This window comes from Adiantum capillus-veneris, chromosome 1, assembly GCF_014529385.1.
Source record: "Adiantum capillus-veneris isolate H3 chromosome 1, ASM1452938v2, whole genome shotgun sequence".
NCBI classification, from domain to species: domain Eukaryota; kingdom Viridiplantae; phylum Streptophyta; class Polypodiopsida; order Polypodiales; family Pteridaceae; genus Adiantum; species Adiantum capillus-veneris.
This window is the reverse complement of record NC_140931.1, coordinates 43,971,240-43,991,820: the sequence shown is the minus strand read 5'-3', so window position 1 is coordinate 43,991,820 and position 20,581 is coordinate 43,971,240.

Sequence of the window (20,581 nt, the reverse complement as noted above, 5' to 3'; positions counted from 1 at the left end):
AAGTGCTTAGCGAATGGTGCAGTTTGAAGCTGCTCTCTCATGATTCTATCCACAAATACGTAGACAACTTATGGGACTTACATCTCAAGGATACTGTCTTCCAAAAGATAGACGTTGCCAACCAAAAGCAACAGTTTTGTGCGGGATTACTTGAAGAGATGGCCGAGTAGGTCAACTCTCAACGGCCCGGTTCTATCACCGAAGTAATCCACCACACCATGGTTTCTTCGTGCATCAACTTCCAACAAGGGGCTAGACGGAATGTCAAGCCCATAGAAAATAAAGACAAAAGTGATGCCAAGGGGAAAACCAATGCCCAAAATGCTTCCCAAGGCAATTTCAACAACAACAACAATTGGTCCAAGGAGAAGGGAGTTTAAAAAATTAAAAACAAACTCTCTCCTGAAGATCTTGAAGCTTTTTGCAAGAACCATAAGTGTTTTAAGTGTGGGGAGCAAGGACATGGCTATCGTTCTTGCCCCAAGAGAAATGCTCGCAATGGGACTCCTAGAGATTCCACCATAAAAACTCCAAAAGAGCATGCTCATTGCAAAGGTGCACCTCTCTCGTATGTCTGAGGAAAGGTAAGGGAGAATGATGCCTTCATCTTATTTGACCCTAGCTCTACTCACAACTTCATATCAACAGAGTTGGCCACCAAGTTGGGCATTCAAGCTTTCGAGATGGGAGATACTGTAACGGCCGACACTAATTTCAAGGGAAAACAAGCCTCCATTACTGCCTTGATTGGGAAGTTGATGCTTCATGTCCAAAGCTATGTTGACAAAGAAGATTTTTTCATCTTTCCTCTCCAACATGAGGATGCTATCCTAGGGGCACCATGGTTCAACCGCATGGATGCCAACATGAAGTTCCTTGAAAGAAGAGTTTTTCATCTCTCGTCTCCAACATGAGGATGCTATCCTAGGGGCACCATGGTTCAACCGTATGGCTGCCAACATGAAGTTCCTTGAAAGGAGAATCTACCTCACCTACAGGGGAAAGAACATGTATATAGATGCTAGTGAATTTGGTTGTACTATACCACTTGTAAATCCTCTTGCTTTTGATAAATCAATGAAGAGCTCGGTTTCTGCATACATGAGTTTTGTCAAAGAGTTCCTAAAAGATCCTAATGTTTCATCAAATGTAAATGGTAGGAATCAAGAAGCACTAGACTTGTCTAATTTTCTAAAAAGATTCCAAGATGTGTTCATCGATGATATCCCTATGGACTTACCTCCAATGACCATCGAATTGAGCTCCTACCAAGAAGCTCACCACCTAACAAGCCTCCTTATTGATTTTCTCAAGCTCAACAAGAGGAGATCATGAGGCAATTACAAGAATTGGTTAACAAAGGGATATGGTGAGGCCTAGCTCCTCTCCCTTTTGTTCTCCAGTCCTTTTAGTGCAAAAGAAAGATGGTACATAACGTATGCGTGTGGACTATCAAGCACTAAATCATATCACTACCAAAAACAAATTTCTTGTGCCTCGGGTAGAAGATCTATTTGATAAGCTGCAAGGCTCTACCTACTTCATTAGGATTAACCTCAAAAGTGGCTATCATCAAGATCGCATTTCGCACAACGTTTGGTCTTTATGAATATCTAGTCATGCCTTTTAGCTTGACTAATGCATTGGCCATGTTCAATTGATTAATGGAGAAAATATTTAGGTGCTACCACAAATTCATTGGAGTGTTCTTTGATGACATAATCGTCTAGTCCAAGTCCTTGGAGGAACATAAGCAACATCTCCAAGTGATTTTTCAAGCATTGAGGGAGAACAAGCTTTTTCTCAACCAAAAGAAAAGAAAAGTTTTCCTTCAAGAGATTCAATACTTAGGTCATATTATCTCTCAAGATGGTATCCGAATGGATCCATCAAAGTTGGAGGTAATAAAAGCATGGCCTAACCCAAGAAATCTACATGAGCTAAGAATATTTATTGGTATGTGTGCATACTATAGACGCTTCATAGCAAAATTCTCTCAAATAGCAGGACCATTACATGACTTAACAAGAAGAACATTAAGTATTCAGGGACTGCTAAGGAGCAAAAAACTTTTAACATGCTCAAAGAGAAGCATACTCCCAACCAGTCCTCATGCTTCTGGATCTCTCAAAGTCACTTGAGGTCCAATGTGATGCTTGTGGTGATTGCCTTGGAGCAGTCTTACTTCAAGAAGGGCATTCCATAGCATATCAAAGCCGAAGACTCAATACAAATGAACGTGTCCTAGGCATTTATGAGAAAGAGTTTTTAGCTATTCTACATGCTCTAGACTCATGGAAGCACTATTTATTTGGGGACTCCATTCATTTTACGAACAGACCATCAAAGTCTCAAGTACTTCATGACACAAACAAAGCTTTTCGACGAACAAATGAGGTGGGCAAATTTTCTTTTGAAATTTAATTTTCATATTTCTCATATTGCTAGTAAGCACAATCAAATGGCCGATGCACTTTCACAACGACCAAAAGTTAATGCAGTGTCTATAGCAACTCACATTGATCTATCTCCTATGATAGATGAGTATGCCTACTGACCCTGACTTGAAAGATTTAATGTCATCCCTTGATTTTGGGAAGAAAGAGGAACCATTCACCTTGCAGGATGGTTATCTTCTCCATGGAAATAGGCTATGTGTTACCCACTCCCTTCGTGAGAAATTCATGTATGAATCCCATACTCCTCCCTATGCGAGTACTTACCTCTTGTAGAGTACGTGTACAATAATACTAGACATACTTCTATGGGAAAGCACCTTTTTAAAATCATTGAGGGAAGACCTAAAAGTCCCTTGCTACTTAAGGTACATAGGAAGATCTTTGTTGCCAATGAGTATAGCCGTGACCTACAAGAATCTTTTCAAAATATTAAGGAGGCTATATCCATCTCTTAGCAAAGAAAAAAAGCCAATGTTGACAAGCACAGAAGGGCCTTAACGTTCAAAGAAAATGATTGGGTCTTACTTAAGTTTCCCAAGGCTCGATTGAGGCAAACGACGGGCAAAAATCCTACGGGCCATCAAAAATATTATGCTTAGCTAGCAAAAAGATACTATGGTCCTTTCCAAATCTTGAAGCCCATCAATGAGATGGCTTATCAACTCAAGTTTCCCAACCATTGGCTCATACACAATGCTTTTCATGTGAGCCTACTTAAGCCCTACAAAGGAGAGCCACCAAGTGAACCAATTATTGAAGACCCTCCTGAAATTGAAGACCAAGAAGAGGTGCTACAACCCGAAGCTATCCTTTGGCATGAAGACAAGGTACCATGACATGGTACGGTTATCCAACGGTATCTCATTAAGTTAAAAAATTATCCTTTTGAAGATGCTAGATGGATGCAAGGAATACAACTTAAGGATAGTATGAACCTTTTCAATGCTTACAATGCTACATTAAAGCAAGCAAATGTACAAATTCTTTTGAATGATCAATGTTTTTGTCTAATAAGACTAGTTCTCTCTTTTTATTGTGCACAAATTTAAGTAGTATGCATACTTAGAATCATGTTTGTGATGACTACGTCTCTCAAACACCAAGTAGAACTTGTCACTCTACTTGGGAGAATGAAATGGACTAAAGAGCAGACATGCTTGTGGCAGCTATCTCCCAAGCACCAAATGGATTAGTCATCCATCTTGGAAATATGTCTTAGGGTAAAAAGGGATCCTCCACCCACTATGCAAGATTGACTAATGACTAAGGCTTTATCGCTTCTACCTCATAGTTGAGGACGACTATGAATTCAAAAGAGAGGTAATGCCATCAAACCTACTATTTAACCGACCCAGATGATTTTCTCATATTAAACTGGTCATTTAATGTGGGAGAATAAATGGGAACAAGGGTTAGAATATAGATATTTGCTTACAGATCTATCTCAACATGGGGCCAATGGTAAAGGGGTCAAAATGAGAGATGGTCTATCAAAGAGCAAGGCTACCCAATGGAGCTTAAAAGACCTGAGGGTTAGCTTCATTGAAGACCTCCAAAGGTGAGTGTTAAAAAGTCCTTTGACCTTAGGTAAGCTAGGGTTGAGCTTGAGGTGGGAATCCGGCCCAAGCTTGAGGTGCTTGTCGTGCTTGTTGACTAAGATGCTTGAGGTGCTTGTCATGCGTGATGAATAAGGTGCTTGAGGTGCTTGCCGTGCTTGCCTTGAGGTGCTTGCTGACCAGGGAGCTTGAGATGCTTGTGGGAACATTATCCAAGCTTGAGGTGCTTTGTCATACTTGCTGACTAAGATGCTTGAGGGTAAGGTGTTACACAAAGTCAACAACTATCCCTACAAGGAGGGGCGAGCCCTACAAGACGGGGCTAGAGAGAGAACACACACACCCTCACACAAGGCAATCTTGGTACAAAGAAAGCATATAGGACACTTGTCAAGTTCCTCCTCATATTGCATTCATGGTGTGCTTAAAGCCTATTGGTTAGCTTCCCAAGGGGTCCAATGATAATTTAGTAGATTTAATCTATCAATTTTTGCATTAATTAAGTCCTCTCTCTCAAAGGGGAAAGGGAAAAACTTGTCCCAAGACTACCCTTGTTGCTCATAATGCATCCTGCATGTGATTGGACAGCAGTCTTGCAGGGGTCCAATGAGCTTCAAGCTTGAGCTACAAGGGGGGGTCGACCAAAGCAAGAAGGGGAATAACTTGGGGGGTATTCTCTCCCACACACACTCACACACACTCTCATTGTGTGAAGTGCAAAGCGCAAGAGCTCCATCTCCTTCTTGAAGCTAGTAGAGAAGTTGAGAGCCTACACCAACACTCTTGGCTATGGAATGCAAATCCAACCAAAGAGCCATGCTTCAATGCTTAGGCTTGCCATCTTCTCCATCTTCATTACTATGCTATTATGTATGCTAGCAAGAAGAGTGATGATAAATGAGGAACTATTTCTTTCTCCTATGGAATGTTTCTTCTTCCTCTTCCCTACCCTCATTCCCCGCTAGCTCTCTCCACCTTCGAAGGTGTTTGAGGCCTTGGGACTGAGGCTTCGGATAGTTAATGATTTTTGCAAAGTTTATGTTATGTTGATGATGCATGAAACTTTCCATCTTCATTGCATCACCTAGGTCACAAAAGGAACACAGATTGTATTGTACCAAGTCTCTCTTGATGGGAGAATCTATAATACCAATGCGTATTGGAGGGGGTAGCGGCTCCACATAAATCCGATCCTCAAGTGTTGTCATGTTCACTAAACTTTCTCTCTTGCAAAAGTATTGTTCATGCCAAGTTAACTAAGTACCATGTTTATGTTGCTACCATCAATTAAGTTCACCCTCTATGGTCACAAAGTAATCTCACAAAAGTGCTTTATTTAATTTCCTAATTCCGCTTTATTTAATTTCCTAATTCCGCTACTCTCAAAGTTCATAGGCCATTTCCATTACAAAACTCAAGAGCAATTGAAGGGACAAAAGTGTAACTTATAAATTGTTGCTCTGATGGAGTTTTTTAGGGCTCCGTTGGCTTGAAAGGGTGGGGAAAAACAACAAGCTACCTAATAAGGATGCTCTTGGATTGCTTTGCTTACCCGTAGAGTCTTTGGAATATGATTGCTGCCTAAAAGCCCATGCGTGCGAGGTGCAATTTTGGCAATACTCTATCATGAGTGTTTACTTCCAAAAATAGAAAAAGTCATTTTCTTTTCTCCAAAATAGTAGTAGCTGAATTGGACATCTATATGATGAAGAGTCTCAATCACATGATTCCATTATTTTAATTATTTTCAAGAATCAAATGAATACTTTATGTATGAAATAAAAAAATCATAGTCTAAGTATCTTAAGATTTTCAAAGTAAATAAATTGATAACAATAATTTTGGTGACAGTGTCGTTGTTGTGGCTATATATGAGAAAAATGCCAACAAACTGATGATTTTAATACGAGATAATGAAGTCCTCACCCCGCAAGTGCAACCAGAGGGAACATAAGTCTAGGTCTGCATGAGGTGTTGGTAGCAAGATGTGCAAAATTGTCTATGCAAGAGAGAGAGAGAGAGAGAGAGAGAGAGAGAGAGAGGGGGGGGGGGGGGGGGGGGGGGGGGGGGGGGGGAGAGAGACTATTTTATCCCCCTTTCAAATCCAACGGAGCCATCAAAATCTCTGTCAGAGCAAAGCTACCCTCTTTTATGTTAACTTTTGTGATTGTAGCATACACTCTCTTGATTACATAGCTTAGAGTCTCTTATCTTACATATATTCATACTATTGTAATTAATGTTCCATGAGATGAATAAAAAGGCATAAGGTAGATACTAAATCATGTTGATTGAGGGGAATGATTGGTACCCAGTATGGTGTCTTGTGTTTTGATTCTTGTTTATGTTGCTCTCTTTGTGTGTTGTGATTATTTGATTGATTGTTTTGCTGAATTTCTTTTGATTTAATGAATTAAGGTTGCTTGAAAGTGTTGGAAAGATATCAAGAAGCCAAAATGACATCAGAGCTTTGAAAATGCTCTAGACAATGCGTAGAAGAAAAAAAGAGTGCTTTTTGTGAGCAAATTAAATAAATTTTGGCATGAATACTTTCAAGAAGATCACTTTTGAAAGGTTCTCTCTTTGCTAAAGATGCAAGAACAACAAGCTTCCTCAACTCAATAGTTTCAATCAAAACTAAGAGCAAACTCTTTCAAAGAAAATGAGGTAAGCAATTGAAGAAAAACAACAAAGACAATCCATGCATCGCTTACTGTGAGGTCCCCACCCCGTCGTTTCAAACGACGGATCTGATGGTAAACCTGGTGGCCACTAGATCAACGCGGAAGCAAACAAAGTGGTTTATGGTTCATCCAGCGCAGACGATCTTTCATCACAAAGTGAGTCGAGTTCGAGCCTACTAGCATCGAGATCTAGTTCCACCCCGCAGGGGAAGCGTGATTAACTTATCTAGCAATCCTAAGACCCACCTTCCAAGTGGAGAGAAGTCCCGAGTGCCTTTTTCCCCATGTTTCAGAGGCACGTACACTTGAGGCTTCGCCGCTCTTGGGGCAATGAGTAATACTAACGTCGATTTATAACACTATGGGGACGGAGAGTTCCCGACCAATCGGGACCACCCTTATCATAGGCATTGGCAACCCGAGCCAAGCCCCCACTTTCCACCCCATACTCACACTTCCTTTGTTACCTAATTACTACCACAATGGTTGTTTAACATATAAGTTCTTTGTTAAAACTTTATTTTTTCGATTCACAAGTTCTTTAATTTAGCCCTTCAACCACTATTGCAAAGCGGCACCAAGACAGTAACTCTAGTAAGAATTTTACTCAAAACTTATTCATTAAATTCCAATGTTCTAGGGGTACAACATCCCTCCCCCAGCGAGAGTTTACTCCTCACATTGTCGCCTAGTTTCCCATACAATTAGGTTGTCAACCTCTTAACCAGCAGTCGTGGACTTCCTCCGCTTAACCAGCAGTCGTGGATATCCACCGCTTAACCAGCAGTCGTGGATTCAAGAGCCCTTAACCAGGAACTCTAGCTCCTGCGAATAACTTCGCGAGCTGCCCCCTATGATCAAGACGGGGTTCGGACTAGATCAGCATTGGAATTGAAAATGAACTAGCTGAGCTCAATTCTCCCTCGCAACCAATCTTTCCTACTTCAGACAGTATATTCTGAAAGCATTCTTTCCTACTTGAATATAAAATACAATTAATTTAAATATCGTGGTTTTCGTTGATTTCCACTATGTTGGGAAATGTGTTTTTCATCCTACCTTATCGAATGCAATGTTGCTTTAACAAACTTGAATTAAAACTTGACCTACCTCCACAATTTCCTCGTCATTGCTCCGTGAGATGGCCGGTACTTGGTCGACCATGGGAGCTTTTCCCTTTCCATTGGTGTTACTTGTCCCCGCCACGCGGTCGTGGGAACCACAGAAACGAGTTCTCTTTACCGGGGCCATTTTACACTCACTACTTAATCGACAACTTGGAAAAAGAGAGCTAACATTCGAGAGTAACATACAACCATGATGACGGATTAGTCTCAATAAGAAAATCCCCTTGTACGAGAGGTTAGATTTACTTCAAGACATAGAAAATCCCGATAGCACCATACTTGTTCTATGGGAATAGGCCCTTAGGCTAATTACTTGACCTAGATAATTATGAAATTCAGATTTTTACTTAATCAGTTCTGCTAGAGATAAAATAGACGTGCTTAATCACTTCTTAATGCAAGTAGAGAATTGTAGATTTACTGTATGCATAGATGAGAGGATTTCTCCCTTCCTAATAATTAATGATGGATTAATTTTCCCTAATTAAATCCTAATCCATGAGCAATTGATTCTAATTTAATTATTTACACATTATGGAGTAATAGAATGCAATGGACCATTCCCACCTCAAAGCTAACTTGATTTTTAATCACAACAATGACTAGTGGATGATTCCTTAAACACGCATTAAACTATGATTAAGAGTGACTAATTGCTTGCATGATTACTAATTAGATTAAGATTTATGCAATAGATCATGGATACAGAGAATTAGAGAGTATCTAATGAGTATTTTGACTATGATTATGCATACTAGATGCGGAATTAAGAGGATATTAGAGAGGGAATTACGACAAGAATGAATTAAATCAAAAATTACCGAGGTTACGGCTGAATTCCTCTCAAAATTCTGATGCAAGGGCCTCCTTGAGACGAGAAACGGGCAGCACCTTCCCTCCTAGCTCCTCTTCCAAAGACTATGTCTGCCGACAGCACCTCCTCAAGGTGTGTGTGTGTGTGTGTGTACTTTGTGTGTGTGTGTGTGTGTGTGTGTGTGTGTGTGTGTGTGTGTGTGTGTGTGTGTGTGTGTGTGTGTGTGTGTGTGTGTGTGTGTGTGTGTGTGAGCATATATGTGTGTTTGTGTGTGTGTGAGCATGCTCTTATATAGGCTCACAAGCTGAAAATTTTCAATTTGCCTGCTATATGCATTTGAAGGAGTACTCACTTCATGCATGGCAGCTCTAGTTGCATACGTACCAAGTGTCCCAACCTGCTCAAGAGCTCACTTAGTCTCTCTCTCTCTCTCTCTCTCTCTCTCTCTCTCTCTCTCTCTCTCTCTCTCTCTCTCTCTCTCTCTCTTGCATGGAAAGTAGCCCAGAAGCCCTGTGAGTGTGTGAGGGCTCCCTCTTACTGCCAAACACAGTTTGCAGTGGCCTAGAGCCAGTTCCCACACAGCCCCCGAGTCCCGGTGCCTCCCGGCACAACTTTAGGAAAATTTAATTTTAACCTAAGACGGGCAATACGAATCAAAATTTAATGCTGGAACTTGCTATACTAAGCTCTAACTAAGGTGTATTAACCTGGGTACCTGCCATATTTAGCAGCCTCGGCGTCCAAAAATGCATTTTTTTCAAATTTGAGGTACGGGTGCAGTTTTTCGAGACGGTCAAAACTGACAGGTCGGGTGACCAAAAAGTTACTATTTTTGGAAAAGTTATTTTAATTCACTTTTGGAAGCTTTATGACATTCTAAACATCATGGCATCGACAGATTTTGGAAAACTGCTAAAAATAGTAACTTTTTTCATTATGATTGTTTCATGGTACAATGGTGTTCTTTTAGCTCGGGGTCGGAGACCTTACACCTACACTTTCAAGAAATAATCATGAAGTGTTGAAAATTCGCTTCAAAGTCAATCAAAGTACCTACAATCATCAACAAAACAAGAAGACGCTCTCTCAATTGCTTCTATCCACCGTTTTGGATTGTTCAAACGCTTTGCATATTAATTGGAGTTCTTCTTGGATTTTTTTTTGGCTTGCTCAATATACACAGATATCATCTTATTAACTTTTTAATGTTATTTTTATTTTGTAATTTAACTCTTATATATATATATTTTTTAGATTTACATATATATCTTTACTTTACTTTTGCTTGAGTCAACATCACCCAAGATTCTCTTGTTATGGATCAAAAAATCAATGTTCTTTTTGAGAGCTTGAAAAGGTACATGCTGCATGTACTCTCCTTCAAAAAATCTTGAGAAGTTACAAAATCATAGTTCCCATAAGTGCAATCATGAAGATAACAATGAAGACAAGTGGCTTATCGAAGTGATTAAGCGTACTTTGAATGCTCAAGCCAAAAAAAAAAAAACAAGATCTCTAAAACCAGAATCACTTTTATAATTATGATGGAAGAAAGGATGCATGTATGCTTCTCTCTTGGTTATCAGGATGACTACTTTCAAGGAGAAAAGTTCCAGGAACAGAATAATGACAAAATGTGCATCTCTTTGGTGGAATGTGACTCACAGATGACACAAACGACCACAAACTTAGAAGAAATTTCAAAGAATGGTGATTAAGTAATTTCTCCCTTCTCAATACAAAGAGAAAGCTAGACATGCATGGGATGCTCTTCAATCTAGGACATAGAAAACTGTTACACAATACATAGATAGAGTTTGAAAAATTCTACATGGTCTTCAAAATGTAGAAAAAGGCTCTACTTTCAAACACAAATATATTACCGGTTTGGAGTATACTTTGTGTACTAAGGTCGATAAATTTTGTCCTCAATCATTGGAAAGAGCTATTTCTTTGACTCATGAAGCTAAAGCTATGAAAGATAGAGATCCAACTCCAAAAGGCCAACCAATCGGAATGAATTATTGTTCTCTTCTACCACCACAATGTACAAATTCTACTATAACTCAACCAAGGATCAACGACACCAATGGACAACGATGGATGCAACTTTATAATCAATATCAACCAAAATCAAGCAATTCCAATCAAAATGGTTTTGAACAAAGGAAGACAAACAACAATGGTTCAAGTGATATTTTTAAACCTTCATGTTTTCCTTGAACGGCACAAAACAATGCTCCACATAGTCACGAAAACAACAATAACCACAACAAGAATAATGAAAATAAATATGAAGACTATTGTTTGTTACACTTGTCACAAGATGGGATATACAACTAACAAGTGTCGTAAAAGAAAGTCATCGCGTTCCTCACACTTTATTGAGGGGATTGAAGAAGATAATGACCATCAAGTACACAACATGGAGATAGATGTCAACATTGCGAATACTTTTGAAGATAGAAATCAAGATTAAGGTAGCTAAGACTACCAAGATCACACAAGTACTCCTACTTCTCAGGTACAGTCTTTTACGTATGCAAGTTAAGATTAGTGATTATGATTTTAAGTTCTTACATGATGATGTGAGCACACTTGATTTTATTTCTAAACGTGTTGCACAAAAGTTGAAATTACATATGAATCCCACAAATTTCAAAGTAAAAGCAGCTTTCTAAGGAACCAAAATAAATTGTGTGTGCATGGTAAGAGCTTTGCAATACCAATTAAAAGACTTTGTTGAATCACAAGATTTTTTACTAGCACCATTGCAAAACACAGATTTAATTTTGTGTATGTTTTGGAGATATCATTTTAATCCAAAGATTGAATATGATAAGCATATACTCATTGTCACACATATTAATGAAAAAAATTTCACATTACAAGCTAACCAAAAGTTAAAACTAGAACCTCTTCTTAGTCATACCCAAGCTAAAAGATTAGCTCAAAAAGGCAGCAAACAATTTTATGTTCTGATTAATGAAATTAAAACGCATACAGACCAATTTGTCTCCTTCTCAAGAAATTTTTTGATGAAATATAATTTTGTTTTTGCTGAAGACTTACCTTTAGGATTACCTCCTTCTAGAGTGAAAGACCACACAATAGAGTTAATCTCAAGGAGCGTACCACCTTGTCAAGCACCACATCATCAAAATCAAATTGAATAAAAAGAAATTCAACATCAAATTGAGGAATTATTATATTGTGGTTTAATTAAGCTAAGAGTTCACCCTTTGGTGCACCATTTTTCTTGATCAAAAAGAAAAATGGTACTTGTGTATCGACTACATACCCACTACAAAGCACTTAATAAAATCACAATAAAGAATGATTTTTCTATTTTATATTCTTCATGCTGATAAATTAAGTAGTGCATCCATTTTTAATAAGATAGATCTTAAATGTGGGTATTGTTGGAATTAGGGTTGCAGGAAAACACACACCTTGGAGAAGACGAAGGAAGCTCAAGGCACACAACAAAGAGTATATTACTTAGTGTGCAATGGAAAGATGAGATAGCACTAGAGTGTTGAGGGTATATACAATGCACGAGGGAAAAACCTCTTAGTGAGGGGAAAAATGCCCCGGTGGTCCTAAGTGTGTTCACACACATCACTACCACATGTATATGGTAACAAATCTCCCTGGGAGTGATGTGGTGAATGAGAGTTGGTACATAGAGTATAAGGAAGTGCCATGCCCTGAGGACATTATCATTCCACAAAGAGAAGTAAGCCCAAAGATTTGTGGAAAGATTCAAACTTCTCACGAGACAATGCCTTTGTGAAAAGATCTGCAAGGTTGTCCTATGTTGGCACATAAGCCAAGCTAATCTCTCCTGTTGAGAGCCTCTCTTTGACATAGTGGTAATGCACCTCAATGTGCTTTGTTCGAGCAGGAAAAATTGGGTTCCTCGCAACTGCTAATGCACTTTGACTGTCAGTGTAGATAGTGTTGGTAGTGTCTTGTCGAACACCCAAATCAGCCATAAGGCGTCTGAAGCATACACACTCAACCATAGATGTGAATATTGCCATGTTGTTGAAGTCGCGGAGCGGAGCGTGGGTCGACTCTCTCTCTCACACACACACACAGTGATCTTACACAGTACAGTACGCAGAGAATTGTTAGAAGGGTTATCTCCCAATTTTTTAGTATTCACAAAGTATAAGTTAGTATATACAAAGAGTTAGAGGGAAGTGAGTTAGGCGGGCGGCCAGCCATATCCGCATAAGAGGCCACTTGGGCTTTAATCCCAACAACCTCCCACTTAAAGTCCAATGTGGCACTTTAAGTAACTGTAAATCTATGAACATAAATGTACAAAGATTTACATGGCTGCCATCTATCCAATGCCCAATAACTCACGACAATGCACAAAGCCCTCTCCTGGAAGTCCCTTTGTGAGTAGATCAGCAGGATTGTCCTTGGTGTGGATCTTCAGCAGTTGTATCTGCTTCTCTTCAAGTACTTTCCTAATGAAGTGATATTTGACATCAATATGCTTAGTCTTCGAATGGAACACTGGATTCTTTGCCAATTGTATAGCACTTTGACTATCACAATATAACTCTGGCATATCTACTTTGATTCCCAAGTCTGCAACCAATCTACCAAGCCAAATAGCTTCTTTGCATGCCTCATTTGCTGCAACATACTCAGCTTCTGTAGTAGACTGCGTAACACAATCTTGTAATCGAGATCGCCATGATATGGCACCTCCAGCCAATGTAAAGACATAGCCTGATGTAGATCTCCTCTTATCCAAGTCTCCTGCATAATCTGAGTCAGTGTATCCTCTGACACTCAAATCCTGACTACCATAGAATATGCGCATACTCTTTGTATGTTTTAAGTATCTCATGATACCTTTCACTGCCTCCCAATGTTTCTTGCCGGGATTTGACATATATCTGCTAACCACTCCCACTACAAATGCAATATCCGGACGTGTAGCAATCATTGCATACATCAAACTACCCACTGCAGACGCATATGGAATCTTATCCATTTCAGCCTTTTCTTCCTCAGACACAGGACAATCTTGTTTGCTAAGTTTCACATATGGTGGCAATGGAACACTCAATGCCTTTTCCTTCTCCATATTGAAACGTTGCAAAACCTTGTCAATATACTCTGTTTGAGATAACCAAATCAACTTCTTTGATCTGTCTCTCTCAATGCGCATACCAAGTATATGACTTGCCTCACCCATGTCTTTCATGTCAAACGATTTGGCCATCTTTGACTTCAAAGCTGAAATTTCTTCCAAGTGTTTGCCAGCAATCAACATGTCATCCACATACAAAATAAGGATCAGCCAACTGCCATCCTTAGCCTTCTTTGTATATAGACAGTGATCGAACTCACTACGTTTGTAGACTTGAGAAAGCATAAACTGGTGGAACTTATGGTACCATGCCCTCGGTGATTGTTTTAAGCCATAAAGACTCTTTAACAACTGGCATACCAAATGTTCCATGCCTTTCTCAACAAACCCTTCTGGCTGCTGCATGTAAATTTCCACATCTAAATCACCATGCAAGAACGCTGTCTTGACATCCATTTGGTGCAACACCAAATCCAATATAGCAACCAATGCAAGAAAGCATCTCAATGTAGTCATCTTGACCACTGGAGAGAAGACTTCATCAAAGTCAATGCCTTGTTCTTGCTTAAAGCCCTTGGAAACAAGCCTTGCTTTGTACTTTTGCTGACTATCATGAGCGGTGATCTTATACCTGTAAACCCATTTACAAGGTAGAGCCTTTTTGCCCTGTGGTAATTTAACCAACTTCCATGTCTGGTTTTTATGCAGAGCTGTCATCTCTGACTGCATGGCCAACTGCCATTTTTTCGAGTCAACCACTTGTAATGCTTCCTTGTAACAAGATGGTTCTCCGCAATCTGTGAGCATGACATAATTTAGAGATGGCGCATAACGATCAGGTGGTTTGGAGACACGCTCAGAACGTCTCACCACAACTGATTCTGCCTCTCTAGCCACTATAGGTTGTTCCTGAGCCTGACCATGCTGTCTTGATGTGCTAGCACTAGGTCCATCTTCCCTGAAGACAACTCTTCTGATCTCCTCTGTCTTCTCTGGCTTAGCGTGAAACTTGGCTTCATTGAAATGCACATCATTGCTACGAATAAGCTTTCTGGACTCAGGATCCCAAAGCCGGTAACCCATCTCGCCCGATTCTCCGTAGCCAAGAAATATACACTTCTTGCTCTTTGGTTCTAACTTATTTCTGAACTCCTTAGGAATATGGCTATAAGCTTCACAACCAAAGACTCTGAGATGCTTATACGAAGGTGCCTTGCCTGTCCATAGCATCTCGGCCACTGCACTCTTATCCAGAACCCTACTAGGAGACCTGTTGATCAAATGGTCTGTTGTAGCCACTGCTTCCGCCCAAAATCCATCAGGCAACTCAGCATTTGACAACATGCTTCTGACCTTCTCTTGTATGGTCCTATTCATACGTTCTGCAACCCCATTCTGTGAAGGATTATATGGTGCAGTAAGTTCCCGCTTAATCCCTTTTGTTTCACAAAAGTCTTGAAAAGCTTTGGAAACGTACTCTCCACCATTGTCAGTTCTCAAGCACTTCAGCTTCTGACCACTCTGATTCTCCACCAGCTGCAAGAATGTCTTAAAGACCTTGAGCACCTCATCCTTGTGCTTCAAGAAGTAAACCCATACTTTGCGAGAATAGTCATCTATGAATGTACAAAAGTACGCTGCTCCCCCTAGTGACAAACTAGGCATTGGTCCGCATAGATCACTGTGTACAAGAGCTAACCGTTTGTCCCTACGATTCCTCTTTGATCTGTGGGGTTCCTGTGTTTGCTTACCATAAACACAATGCTCACAAAACTCGAAATCTTGAAATGAAAAGCCAGGCAAATAACCATAATGAGAAAGTATTTCCATTCCTCTTTTTGACATATGTCCCAACCTACGATGCCACAGTGACACACTTGGCTGCTCAATCACATTAATTACATGGTTTTTAACCTCTGAAACATGTACAGTGTACAGAGTTCCTGACTTGCTGCCATGTGCTACAGTCATCGAACCTTTGGAGATCTTCCAAGCGCTGTTCCCAAAAACTTTCACATAACCCGCATCATCCAACTTCCCTGTACTAATCAAGCTCTTTCGGATTGCTGGAACATGTCTGACATTCTTGAGCCATAAAGAAGAGCCATTCTGAAACTTCAACTGCACATCTCCCACTCCAAGTATGTCACAAACCTGCTCATTGCCAAGTCTGACATAATCTTTAGTAGCCACATATGATGTAAACCACTCTTTGTGCGGAGAAACATGTAAAGATGCCCCTGAGTCGATAATCCAATCACTCATAGCATGTCCATCCTCTGCAGTCAAGAAAACAGAATCAAGATTGCTTGTAAGGAAGATGTCACCAGCTGCTGTACCAAAATCACTGTCTGAACCAAATCCTGTGACATTCACCTCTTCAATCTTCACTGAACTCTTCTTTTCATCTTGCTCAGAACTCTTTGTTTTTCCTTTTTCTTGTTTCCACTTCGTACAGTCTCGCTTCATGTGACCCTTCTTGCCACAATGGTAGCATTCTATGTCATCCTTTGACTTCGAATCACGAGACTTACTTCGGTTTTGTGTCTTCTTACCCTTCTTCTCTTTAAACTGTTGTCTCCCTCGAACGACCAAAGCACTATTGCCTTTGCCTTTGTCAATGTTCTTCCTGTTCACTTCCTCTGTGAGCAAGCTGCCTTCTACATTGGCACTTGTAAGACCTTCTGGCACGACAGAATTACTTAACGCTGTACGAAAAGTATCCCAACTGTCTGGCAAAGTGATTAAGAGAAACATAGCCTTCACTGAATCTGGAAAGACTATCTCCTGTGCTGTTAACTGGCTGAAAATTGTGTGAAATTCATTCAGATGATTTGACATGGCTGTCCCTTCCTTCATCTTCAAATCCACCAATTTCTTGAGCCAGTAAATCTGAGAAGCAGCACTTTGTTTCTCGTACATACCACATAGCTTTTGCCATACGCCATACGCTGTAGTCTCTTCTGCTACGTTGAAGTAAACATTTTCTGCCAGTGTCAGCATGATTGTGGAACAAGCTAACTCGTCAAGCTCTTCCCACTCATCTTCAGCCATACCTTCTGGTCTCTCCCCTTTGAGCTTCAGTGGCTTCACTTGTTTTTTCTGCACCAAAACTTGCCAAATCTGCTTCTTCCAGAATGGAAAGTTTGTGCCATCCAGCTTCTTTATGTTGTAAAGAGTCTCACTTTGAGAAGATGCCATATCTGCCAAACTGCTTACTCCTGAGAAGAATCCGGCAGAGTTTCCCCTGTAAACTGGCCTCTGTACACAGTAAACAAGCTGTAATCAACAAGCTGAACACCTCTCCTCAGGAACTGTCAGTATTTTGAAAATTTTTGACAGAGTCTCCCCTGTAAACTGAGCTCTGGGAACCAAAAGATAGCTCAAAAACAATCATAAATAGCTGACCAGTGACAAATCTGAAAAATCTCTGTAATATGCTGTCCTGTAAGCATACACTGTCTCCTCTCTGGGCGATGACAGAACCTGTATCTATCTCAAGACTGAACCCTGAACAATGCCTCAACGGCTTGACGCATAAGATGCAATCCAGTGTCTACACAAAGTCATACATCCTAAGTCGCCGAAGAGGATGCGTGTAGAGGGGAACTCCAGCAACCTAATCCACCTCACACTGGGTAACCCAGCCCCCAGTGCTTGGCTTCAAAAAACCTCACACACGACCCTCTCAGATGGCTCAGCAAACTGCCCAGGACTAGCATACATCCTATAATAGACCAATCACTGTCCTATGACCGCTGCGGCGGTCTGTCTGCTAGCGTGACTCACAACTAGCAGACCCACAATCACAGTACATCAATCTGCAATACATGCCAGTGGTGTCAAGCCGTCATATGGCCACACCTCCCCTGGAACCTGGCAAGCACAAGAAGTAACAATGCAGACTGCAATATATATATCTGATGATATATATGTGTACCTGGTCTATAGATGATGCTCTGAAGACTAATGAGTGATGTATGTCGATGCCGATATTGATGTCGGCCACCTCCTGCTTGCCAATCTACACAATACGGATTTCTTTGCGGCTGAAATCTATCTTCTGCTGTAGTGCTCAGAACGAAATTCTGAGGGCATAAATGGCTTCGAAAGGGGGGTAAAACCGCAGGTCACCTGCTGGAAACGCTCCCGGAACGCCGAGTGTGAATTTTCGAACTCCGGATCCAAAATCTGCCGGAAAAGTGCGCGTGTGCGATTGTGCAAAACCGCACTGAACCAAGGCTCTGATACCAATTGAGGTCGCGGAGCGGAGCGTGGGTCGACTCTCTCACACACACACAGTGAGCTTACACAGTACAGTACGCAGAGAACTGTTAGAAGGGTTATCTCCCAATTTTTTAGTATTCACAAAGTATAAGTTAGTATATACAAAGAGTTAGAGGGAAGTGAGTTAGGCGGGCCGCCAGCCATATCTGCATAAGAGGCCACTTGGGCTTTAATCCCAACAGTTGTAACCCTCACGGACACCCTATCACCTTCGATGGTCACATATTATTTATTTGATTGAGTCATGGACCAGGCTTGTCGGTCCAATAGGTGTGTAGGTGATCGCCGAAGAGAGGCACACCATTTATCTTATTTTTACAGTAGTTTTGTAACGATCAGCCACTGTGGGCACCCTTGTGTAAATGGGCCAAACTCTTATAAAAGGTCCATTTGACCTAAAAATCCCCGTTCTCTAAGGTGTAAGCTAAGAATTTCTCTTGCTTCATTTATATCTCCTGCTCCTTCGTGTATGTGTGTGTGTATGATAGAGAAAGAGAGAGAGAGAGAGAGAGAGAGAGAGAGAGAGAGAGAGAGAGAGAGAGAGCATTGTGGTGACATCGGCGATAGAGCACGGCATCGACAACAGCTCCTTCTTCTTCCCAACACAGGATCCTTCACGACGGAAGCACTGAGAGGTGAGTGACACACCATTGTTCTTTGAGCTTGCTAGGACTCTCTAGCTGTGTGTTTGCAGCCTTTGAGGATCGCACATAATGCACATGCAAGTTCCCAGCCTTCGACACGTAGTACAGCAAAGAGTACATTTTTGGCCCCGCTGTCGGGGACAACCTTGCATTAATCTTGAGGAGCACTCAATGCTTGTCATAATGATCGATATCTAATTCTCCTAAATGATTTTCTCATTTTAAATTGATCATTTAATATGGGGAAGTGCCAGGGGAGAAAAAGCTAGAATATTGGTTAAGCTAGTAGACCGGCCACTGTAGGGATCCAAAGGAAGGAAAATAGGGATCCAAAAAGGGGGCCATCTACAAAAGAGCCATGTGCAACAATGGGCTCAAAATACCCTAAGGTTCAGCCCATTAAGACTTCCAAAATGCTAAGGTTCCAAAATTCAAAGGTTGTGTCCAAAGGTCAACCATCGGAGAATTGGATGCTTTGTGTGTGTCAAAAAAGTCTTTACAATCCCTACTTAGGAGGGGGCGAGCCTTGCTTGTAGGGGATGAGAGAGAAAGCCACACACACACACACACACACACACACACACACACAAGCTCCCTTTACACAAAGGGAATGAGGGACACATGTCAGTTCCCTAGGCCAGATGTCCACAAGGTGTACCCAATTCCTATTGGATGGCCTTGGAGGTGGACCAATGAGAATCAAGCTAGAGTAAATATAGTTTAATTAATTTAAAAACACTTAATAAAAGAACCAATGGGAATTAAGTCCTCTAGAAGACTATTGGACAGTCTCCCAAGGGGTCCAATGAGCATTCAACAGCCCAATGGCTTACCTGATTCCTATTGGCTAGGAGGCAAAGGGGTCCAATGAGAGTTTAGTTGAATTATTAAATTACCTAAAGCTCTCACAAAAGGGGAAAGGGGGACACATGTCAGAAGGCTATCACTTATATTGCTTAATTACCATTGGCTAGGCTTGGGGAGGTATAATGAGAGTAGAGCATGAGCAAATAGCAAGAGGGGTTGACCAAGAGAGAGAGGGGGCTGATTTTTGCAAGTCATTATCACACACACACACGCACACAATCTCATGTGTGAAGTAAAGAAGACTCTCTCTCCTTCTCAAGCTTTAATGGAAAGCTTACCACCTACTCCAAGCTTGTGAGAAGGGAGGCCTACACCAACAACTCTTGGCTTTGTGTTGCAAATCCAACCAAGAGCCAAGATTCAATGCATGCTCATCTCCTCTACCATGCTAATTACTAAGCTAATCTATGCTAATATGACTGATTATGTGAGGAGATGTACATCTTTCTCGTAAGAATACTCCTTCTTCCTCTCAATCTACTCTCATACCTTGCTAGCTCTCACCATCTTCAAAGGTGTGTGAGGTCTTGGGTCTGAGACCGGAGATAATTGATATTGTGTTTGCTAATTGTTTTGCTTAGTGCATGAAGCTTCCATCTTCATTGCACTAGCTAGTCTTGAAGGAACACAAAGAATTGTATTGTACAATGTCTCTCTTGATGGGAGAAACCATAATTCAAAGCCTTTTGGAGGGGGACCGGCTCCATGAAAATCCGGTCCTCAACTGTTGTCAATAGTTTAATTTCTCTCTCTTTTGAAAGTATTTTTCATGCTCTCTAACTAGGTGTTATGCTTTTTTTTGCTCTCTCCACCCAAGTACTCTTGTAATTCTCATTAGGAATCTATTCTAATGAAATGCCCACTATGTTCATGCTAATTTCTGCTACACACAAGTTTTTAGGCCATTAAATGTTACATTGGTATCAGAGCACAAGGTTTCTCTTTTCTTGCTCAAGAAGGGAGGTCCTCAAGCTAGCTATAAATGGTTGGTATTATTAATTGCCTGTGAGTAAGTAGAATAGGG